The sequence below is a fragment of the Acomys russatus genome, chromosome 15 (genome assembly GCF_903995435.1).
Source record: "Acomys russatus chromosome 15, mAcoRus1.1, whole genome shotgun sequence".
Lineage (NCBI taxonomy): Eukaryota > Metazoa > Chordata > Mammalia > Rodentia > Muridae > Acomys > Acomys russatus.
In genome coordinates this window covers 31,943,378-31,953,962 of record NC_067151.1, presented here as the reverse complement: position 1 = coordinate 31,953,962, position 10,585 = coordinate 31,943,378, and positions in this window count along the sequence as shown.

The window sequence follows — 10,585 nt, the reverse complement described above, 5'->3', positions numbered from 1 at the left end:
AATTTTTTCATCTTCTTTCTATCTGAGCTTGTACTTTCAGTCCACTCCCTTCACACCTACCTCCTTAACTGAATTTTATAATGTATTTCTGTACTCATAGAATTTTTATTTATCATCCTCACACATTTCTCTGTAACAAATATATATCCAAACTAAAGTTTAATGTTTTTTTTCTATTTTTATGAGCATTGAGTTCTAGATGGCAAAAAATTCTTTCAGGCTGAGATGTCAGTGCAACTATTATAAAGTACCTATAATGCTTATATATGCAAACATGTTGACAAAACAAAATGCTAATTTTTTAACAAGCTATTAAATATAAAAGCTAACACTGTTGGAAGCACTCTTACAAGGATGAGGACAGTTAAAGCCAGTGTCTTAATTACTTTTCTGTTGCTGTGGTAAGACACCATGACCAATGAAACTTAGAGAAGAGAGAGTTCATGTCCATGGTGGTGGAGTGGAGGCATGGTGAGAAGGGTAGGGATAATGACAAAGTGACAAAGTTAGGTAGGGGCCTCAGCAGAGATGGCAAGGTAGAAATGGCAGAGGCTTTTTAATCTCAAAGTCCACTCTTGGCAACATATTTCCTTCAATAGGGCAGCACCAACTAAGCCTCTGGAAACAGTACCACCAATGGGAAACAAGTTGTTCCAATGTGGAGACTGGGGGCAACATGTTAGTCAACCACAACAGTAAGTGAGGAAACATTTTTATCATTATTTCACCAGTGATTAAATGTTACTTATTTCTGGGTTGTTACAAAAGATAAGACCTTATTAATATCCATATTTTACTTATATGTGTATGTTCAGAAGTTTTATGATACTCATATACTAAAAATTGTATAACAATGACACTTGTTCTAACTTCATTTCTGTGCTGTGGCAAACACCCTGATGAAAAGCAATTTATGGAGGAGAGTCTATATGCCTTACAGTTTCAAGTCGCAATCCATAATTTTGGAGAATTCAAGTCAGGGAGTCATGTGACCTCCTCAGTTAAGAGCCAAAAGGAAGAGGTAAATCCTTGCTTGCTGTCAGCCAGCTCTCTCCTCTCTTACATCATTAAGAACCCGCGGCCTAGGGGATGCTGCTGCCCACAATGTGCTGGGTCTTACGCCAATTAACAGTTAGACAACCTCTCCGCAGACATGCCTTCAGACCAACCTGATCTAAATGATTCTCCATTAAGACTCTCTACCCAGGTGATTCTAGGGTGTGTTGAGTTGAAAGTTAAAACTAAATAGCACAACAGTCAACTTTTTAAAATTCCTGCTGAATTAAAAGTCAAAATAAGTTGTATAAGAAGCTATTATCAAGGGTATCAGATATCAGCTGACAATTTATTAACAGTAAAGAGTCTTCTAATTTGTAAAAGTATTGGTTGTTCAGCTATTAGAACCATTGATTTCCCGATGTCCTGGACATATGTCAAAAAAGCTTTCTAAGATTTGTCTGAACATAAATTATACTTGTTCTTTCCTTTAGAGGCACTTTGCTTAATCTATATTTTCGTAACAAAAGATGGAAAATGGAAAGCAGAAGTGTCGATTTCATTAGACTTTTCTCTCTGGGTATGGTAGTTCCTACCCATAGTCCTATCCTGGGAAGGCAGAGGCAAAAGGATTGCCACAAGTTCAAGGCCAGCATGGTCTACATAGTAAGTTTCAGGCAGGGCTACAAAGAAAAGACCCCAACATCACAACATCTTTCTCAAAACAGTATTTTCATGAAACTGTTTTTAGTGCATCACATTTTAAAATTAAAATGATTATTTTAAAGCAAATGTTGATTCATAAGTGGTTGTAATAAGCAATGCAGAAAGACTCATATGTCCCTCATCAGGAGTCTCCTGGTCATGTGAATCTTATACATTTCAACAGACCTTTAAATGGATTACTCAATATTTGGAGAAACTTTCCATGCAATCCAACCAACAAAATGAATATCTAGCAAGTCAAGCAGTGGGATAATACTTCAATGTCTTTAAAAGAGGCTGACATCATTTTAAAATTGTCCTTTATGCAAGTTAATAATATTACTAAAATAATGAGGAATCACTGAAATGTTTTGTGAGACTATTCATTTCTGAAGTCAGTATATACATTCAATATAATGTCTTCTAGTTGGTTGTAATGAAAACAAGACAGTAATATCTTGTTTCCATGGAGATTTTTTCAAACTATGCAATGGTCAATTACAATGACAACTCTTTATAAAAGAAAAAAATAATGAGATGTGCATGGCTTCCTCTGTGTCTTCTGTATATGCTCCAAGCTTGTTTCCCCTGTTTTTAGAAATAAGGTTTCAAGAGTTAACATAAAATAAGAGCTCTGAGCCATTGCTGACAGCTTGTGTCCTGTGATCTGAGTGTCTGGGAACCCTCCTGGCCAGGATGGCCATGAAATAAAGATCTACTTAAGGAGACCCTCACCCTAAAAACCTCAAATTAATAAAAATTGTAATTTTCCATTAATTTGTTGTCTATAGAGGTTTTAATAATATGTTCTGATAATAGTAAGTTCTAATAAAAAGTTCTACTGATCTTATAAAAGCTGAAAAACAACAACCTTTAGTGTTGGAAATTTACCAGCTAGCAAGCAACTACAGTAGTATTTCTTGTTACTAAGACAAAAAATTAAATATTTTGTAACATAAGATTAATAACAAAATTGGAATATATAGGGGAATTTGTGTTCTTAAACATTCTTATGAATTCACAGCACATAAACATTTTAGCTTGTAATTTCTGAGTTGGGCAAAGTTGCTGCTGATAAATGCAGGCTATGTGATAACAGTGGCTCTTTAGCCCTGGGGTCTGTCTCCCCAAATCTATAGCCCATTAAATCATCAGAAAAACTGCAGACAAATGCCAACAAAAGAACACTTGGTAAAAGGCCTCATCAGTACTGCTCTAGTTTGGGAAGGTCATAAAACAAAAGAATTTTAAGGAAACATCACAGCCAAAAATAGACGAAGGGAATAGGATGGCAAATGTAATGTGGCATTCTGGATGCTGTCCAGACAGATACCTATTAAAAGCTGAGAAAATCTGAATAAAACATGACCCATGACTAAGATGGGAACATGAATTGTTTGGTTAATTGCGATGAAGATGCCATCACAATATAAGATGGCACTAGCAGAGCTTCTAAAGTGGGGGCGGGCATGAGAGAAATGGGAGCCCTCTGCCAATGTCTACTTTTTCCATAATTGTAATTGTTCAAAAAGCTTGAATTATATTTGTTAAACATCTCAAAGTGAAGTGTCTTGGATGGAGAAGGCAAACATTTCAAGTATATAAGAATGTGGCTCTGATTTTTTGGGGGGAGCATTTCTTGAAATCCTCTTTATTTAGCTTTCAGATCTAAACTTTTATTGAAGATTGGATGGAGCTAAAAGAGCCAAAGTCATTAAACAAAACTATTGTTTTTCCTTCTACAGTATTCTATTCAATGTCTGAATTTAGAACACCACATATGACAAAAATAGACTATTTCTCCTTGTGCCAAATCTATAGGAAACAAGAAAACAAGTGAAGCCTCAAAACTTTAAGTTAGTTAGTTTTTAGAAAACTCTCTTCTAACTAATATGGTGATATAATTTTTTGTGGCATGCTAAGGGTTTTACACCACAGTTGTAGGACTAAAATAGTAGGACTTGGAGTGAGGGATGTCTGCATCTTCCTCAGATGAAGTTTCGGAAGGGTAATATAAATGCCCCTGAGTTCTCAGATACATCAACCCAAAAATAGTTGACACAAAGCTGGAGAGCTTCCTTAGAAGCGTCTTTGCAATGCCCTCAGCTTTCAGGTCACCCTGTGCTGATGGGTACCCAGCTGGAAGGCTACTGGGATGACAGGCACTGGAGCCCAAGCTGAGGATGGAGGGAACTGGGGGCCCAGGGGTGATCGGGCAAGCAAAGCATCAGGACTGCTCACTAGATGCATTTGATGGTGTTGAAGGACCTGGAGAGAGAGGAAAGGGGGAGAGAGAGAGAGAAAGAGAGAGAGAGAAAGAGAGAGAGAGAGAGAGAGAGAGAGAGAGAGAGAGAGAGAGAGAGAGAGAGAAATGAAAGAGATGAAGTGAAATGGGGGAGAATGTAGTAAGGAGAAGGAAAATGTTGAGGTGTGTGCTTGATTGGTTTTTTAAGAAGAAGAGGAAAGGTGAAGCCAACAACAGGAGGCCCTGCATCCCAGTGAGAAGTGGAAAAATAGCACGCTGAGCGGCATCCTCAGGCAGATTTGAAGTGTTTGCGCTGACCATAGCCACTCTGGTATCTTCTTGTCATGTTCATTGTGTCTTCTCCTAAATGGTTCCTGGTGCATGGGAGGTCTTAATAAGACCCGTTGAGTAAATAAATGCATGTCTGAAATTTTGATTGCAAAGCACTTTCAATGAGCTGCAGGTCAGTGTAAGAGAGAAGACAGTAATATGACTGGCCATTCTTTCTGTTTGTTTTGTTGTTGTTGCTGTTTTTTTTTTTTTTTTTTTTAAGATAGGGTCTCTCTATACAGCTCTGGCTGCCTTGGAGCTCACCATCTGTCCTGGAATTCACAGAGATCTGCCTGCTTCAGGGATGGGATTAAAGGTGGGCACCACCACACCTGGCTGGCTGGCTGTTCTTAATTGCATCAATTCCACAAACATTTAATCACATGTAGTTTGCATAGCAATATTTCCTTGAACTCTTTTGAAGAAGAACATGTTTAAAACATGGATAGTACAGCTGTGAAACCCTTGTGTGCTCACATAATACTCCACTAATACTGCCTCTTGTGAGAAAATCAGGGTCCCAGCATTTTCTCCTTCTCCTGACCCTAGAGCAGCTCTGTTGAGCTGTGTATATTCCCAGAATTGTGTGTGTCCAAAGCTATTGGCCCAGCAGGCTCTGAGGGATAGTCAAGGCCACAGTCCTAACAAGGACCCCTTTGTGGAAAGCTGGGAAGCAAGGCCAAGTGTGCAGCAACTGTGCCTGGCCTGGAACCTTCTCCCTTCTCCCCTGTAGATGATTGACTCTTGTATAATTATAACTTTTATACTCATTTTTAAAAGTATTATGTCATGCTGACATCTCTCTTAATAGATTTTCCCCAGGAGGGTGTGAGGAATTAGCTTGGATGGATAACAAAGTTATCGGCAGACAATGGAAACCTTCAAAGTCAACAGTTTTGGAAAGATTTCAACTTCAATCTCTCAAGCCCTTCTACTTTCTGTCCCACTGCACCCCAAAATTTCTTGCTAATGCTTTCAAAGTTTTTCCCATCCCAATGCCCTTTCAGTATGAGGAAAAGGGCAAAACTACATCTAGGAACACTTGTCTTGGAGAAGCACCCAAAAGCATATTATGGACGGTGATGCTTTCACAGGGCTATTTAAAATGATGACTATCCACCTGAAGCACCGGTTCCAAGGTTGCACATGGATTCAGTTCAGCCAGTCACAACAGATAGGTGCGAAGGCTGCATGAGGTCCCCATTGGTGCTTAGTGTTGCTCATGTTTGATTTATAACCCACAGCACAGTGTCCTGCCAAACAAGTATCACAAAGACGATTCCTTTATGAGATGCATCCACACTGAAGTGTCAGTGTTTCTGTCATCTGTACCCTAATGTGACTCAGTGCTGTTCCAAGAACAGTTCTGCCCACTATTACCAGGAGAGGTGGGGAAACTAGAAAAGAATCTAAAAATCTCTAATCCCGTTTATTCTTTTGAAAAAAAAACAAACAGAGCTCCTTGGGGGATAATTTTGCTCCTTTCAATAAGGATGTTTCAATGTACCTCCCCTACTGTCAAACAGTAGATACTTCATTAATAAATTCACTTCTCCCTGCCCCCTGAACTGTATGTCTACAGTCCATTGACTGGTTGGGATATGTAGATGCTTTGTTTTTCATAAGCCAGGAGAGGACGCTGTTATGGGAGATAAAGACAAAGGTCACACATTCCTGTGAGTAACCCCAAACTACAGCTACTGCTGGAGTAACACAGCCAAGTTCACAGATGGCACTTGCTGGCCTCTGCCCACTGTAGCCCAGCTCAACCTTCCGCGGGAGCTGGAACACAAAGGAAACAGTACAAGCCCAGGCAAACCAGCTGAGGGTGAGGGTGTTTGGCATTGGTGCTTTGACTTGTTCTGACCTGCCACGGCCCGAGCCCCCTGGCACATCTCATATTGGGCTTCCAACTTGGGGACTCTATCCACAGGTCATCTTAGTAGATTGCCCTCAAAAACTTGGTGTTTTTGGTTGGTTGGTTGGTTGGTTGGTTTTTTTTTTGAGACAGGGTTTCTCTGTGTAGCCCTGGCTGTCATGGACTCACTTTGTAGACCAGACAGACCTTAAACTCACAGAAATCCACCTGCCACTGCTTCACTGAGTGCTGGGGTTACAGAGGTGCACCACCATGCCTGGCTTTGCTGTCATTTTTTTTTTAACTACCATCTATTGTGAATATTTCCCTACTCTTTGCCCCACTCCCCTGGCCCTTTACCCAACTCATCCACCAAAGATCACCCATGAGAGGGTTCACACGTAAGCACCAGCTCCTCAGATCTCTATTGCTAATGGCCAGTGCTGAGACACAACACCACGGCTCTTCTTTCCCTTCGTGGATTAACATGCCATTTAGGAGGGGCCTCCTGTAAAACACAAACTGTTCATCTCAGGGGCAAGCTGTGCTGCTGGGAGTTTCCAGACAAATAATAACCTGGGAGGCTCATCAGTGGCTGCAGATGGTAGCTACCTGCGGAGTCTTAGTCACATCACTGTAGCTTTTGGGAATGGTTCATACAGGACAGAACATTACCCAACTGCCTCAAGTAACTGTGGAGTTATAGAAGACATGTGCCTAAATAAAGGCAAATGAAAACTCACTAATAGCCAGAGTTGTTTGTCTTCCTAGAAATGCAAGTGTAGTTCACAAACAGAAAAATAGTTCAGGCTTCCAGGAAGATCAAGTGAGCTTTAGCTTGGAGGCCTGAAGAGGGTGACACATTCACAACCTTACCCTCGCTGTGCTCTGCTTTCTGTGCCTGCTGCTATCTGGTGACCACTGTTTTCTACTTTGCTCTTTGTCCATAGATTTTGATCTTTTCTGACTCACAACTTGTCTTTTCTTTTTAAGCTAGGGTCTCATTCTTCAATCTTGGCTGCCCCAAAATAGAACAAACTGGCTTCAAACTCACTGAGAGCCTCCTGCCTCTGCCTCTGGAATTAAAGGCATGCACCACAGCGCCCAGCAGTTTTTCTCATTTGTAATTTCTGCTTACTCAGAATTCCAGCCTACACAGAGCCTGTGCTGTTCCAAAGTGTGAGCTCTCAGCATCTGTTCTAGATGCGCATGAACGCACCCTAATATATCTAACGCAAATGCCCTAAGAAGAAAAATTACCTGAATCAATTAATTGTCTTTCTTGTTGAAGTATAGCCCTTTCCAGGTTTTAGCCAAAAATAGTGTCAGTTTTGGCAATATAAATAAATTTTCCTGTGTTATTTTAATGATCAGAGATGTAGATAAGTGAATAGAAACACAGAGAAACCACCGAAATCACACCTGGGAATTAGCAGAGAGGGGAGTCTCCTGCCATCACAACAGTAGGAGCTGTGACTTGAAATGGATCCCTGGACACTATGGGTTGGCTTAGGAGGGCAAAGCTGCAATGAAATAAAATAAAAATTGCAGATGTCAACTACAGTAACTCGGAGATAGCTGTCCTTCTGTTATAAGTCCATTCTGAGCCAGCTGACCTGCTCAGAAACAGTGTGGCTGCTCACTTAGAGGGGACCGTGGGTAGGGAGGACATCTTGGATGGCCAAAACAAGGCAGTGTCAAAACCAAAATTTCACAGGGATTTTTTTTCACATGTACCATGAAACGCACATAAAACATGGTATTCAAAGCATGTCTGTATGGCATGTCTGGCTTCCTGGTTGAAGTATAAGCATTTTAGGGCACTGCTTCATTTCCTTGGTTCTTATATCCTTAATTCCTAGAACACAGCAGATGCTCCCAAAACCTGTGCACAGACTAGTAATTCTCTGTAACATCAGATGTCATAAATTTCTCCATACTTTGGAGAACATCATGACTTTAGCAACAACAACAAAAAAGCATATTGAGACATCATAAAAGATTGCTAAGATCTTTTGTTAAAAGATTTGTTAAGATTGTTAAGATACTTTTCTTAGAGTTATTTCCTCAACACTCTTTCAGAGAGCACTGATTTATGAAATTGTGGCAGGTGGAATGAGAAAATTTCTTGAAGACTGAAAGGTGGAAGCAGGAAAGATAAAGTAGAGATAGGGAGGTACAAAAAAAAAAAAGACAGAGTTGGAAAGCAACAGGGCTTATAAAATACTCACAGCCTGTAAGAACATTAGTGAATGCACAAAGGAACTTTGAATGTTGCTTCAAAAGAAAAGATGAAAAAATTTTCAAAGCTTTTATTTTGTGTATATGAGTGTTTTGTCTGTCTGTCTGTATGTATATGAATACTACATGTGTGCAGTCCTTATAGAGGCCAGAAGAGAGGGCCCTGGTTCCCATTTAATTGCAGATGTGGGTACTGGAAACTTAACTCAGGTCCTCTGCAAGAACTCTTAACCACTGAGCCAGCCATTCCTCCAGCCTCAGAGATAGTATTTTTAAGCAAGCAGTATATTCTACCTCCAGCTAAGAGCCAGGGACACTGATACCGCTTTACACATATGTGCATTAGACACTCCTGGCAATGATTCCATAAAGCACTAATACACTATTCTATTCACTTTATAGATCAAGGAACCAAGGCTCCAAGAGTTTAGATAACTGAGTTGCATCACCATCACATACATAATAAGTGTCAGGCTGTAATGTTTCTCTATTATTCCAAATTCCACCCATTTTTGACACCCACTTCTCCTTTAATAAGACTGAACTGGGTAGAGGAGTTAGCCCTTGTACTCACCAGAAGCTATGTCTTCAGTCTGCTGGCAAATCCCCTTCAGGTGCTGCCTCGCAGCATAAGTAAAGCTAACAGTTACCATATCCTAGATATTTGTACATGAAATAAAAAAAGAAGAAGAACATTGATCCCCATATCAGTCAACTGTCCAGTTCTTCACTGCCTTAAGAGGCAATATGAGTTTTATATCATTTAAAATAGAGGGTGTAATTACTAATCTGTTTTAACTAAAATAAAAAAAGTAAAAAAGAGCAACACACAACTGACAAATGCACAAAGACCCCAAAACACACTGGCATGTGTTCTCTAGGCCATATATGAGTGCACCTTTCCCCCCCTTGGTCAGTGTTAGCAAACTGACTTTGATAATGACCTAAAGGACTGACATCACTAGAGTCTACCTGATGTCAAATTTCCTAGCCACAAGGCAAGCAGCTTGGACAACCACTAGCCACCTGTAATGAATGAGTGGTCTTGCTCCAAAATATATGTTCACCTAGAACGTATGAATGTGTGCTTGAGGGATGTCTGAAGGTCTAGTTAAGAATCTCAAATGCTGTCTTGCTAGACTGGAGAGGAACATCAGGCCAATAAAACACTCCTCATAAGAGAAGAGAAGAAGAAACAGAGAGAGGATGAAGATACGTGGGGACTGGGGTGGTCCAGTGCCTACATGATACAGGATATAGAGCAGCCAGAATCTAGGAAAAAGGCATACAGCTTCCTAGAGCTTCCAAAAGGGACCAGGTGACACTTTTATGTCTCCCATTTAAAGCCTTCTTGTCATTTCTTAAGTGGCCACTTGTTATACAAGCCTCAGGAAATCACAATGCCAACACAGTTTAGGGGGTGTAAAGGAAAGCCTTACAAAATGGGCATCAATGAAAGACAAGAAAAATGCTTTACCTTGTCACCAAAGGTAAAATAGAGAAGCTTATGCCAGTCTAGATAAAAAAAAAATCCCAGGAGGCAAACCATCCTCCTCCTCCTCTCTGAAACTCACAGGTCCTCTGCAGGGTTCTCAATGGAGACCCTGAACTACAGCCACGTGGAGTGTGGAAACAGACTACGGAGCTGGGGCACAGATGCTTGAGGACAACTGTCCTGAAGGCTGACAGGCTTAACTCTCCTCCTTGAGGCTCAGAGTTTCCCAAGTGATGTGTGAGAAAAGCCAACTGTCACATGACACGATTTTAGAGTGGCGTAGAGGATTTCTCTCTCTGGATAATGCAAGGTAGAATTTACTGAATAGTTACTGAGTAGGAGCTGTTCTGGTCTGTTTCTCTGTTGCTGTGACGAACATCATAACCAAAGGCAGCTTGGGGAAAAAAAAGGGTTTATTTGACTGATACACTGCAGTCCACCATGAAGGGAAGTCAGGGTAGGAACTCAAGATCCTAGGCCAAAACTGAGGCAGGGACCATGGAGGACCACTGCTCGATGGCTTGCTCTCCAGGTCTTGCTCAGCTTGCCTTCTTTGACAACCAAGGACCACCTACTTAGGGGTGACACTGTCCACAGTGGGCTGGGTCCTCTCACATCACCAATTAATCAGAAAATGGCCCCATAAACAGATCTGATGGAGGTGTTTTCTCAACAGAGGTTTTTCTTCTTAGGTTACTCTAGCTTGGGTCAAGAT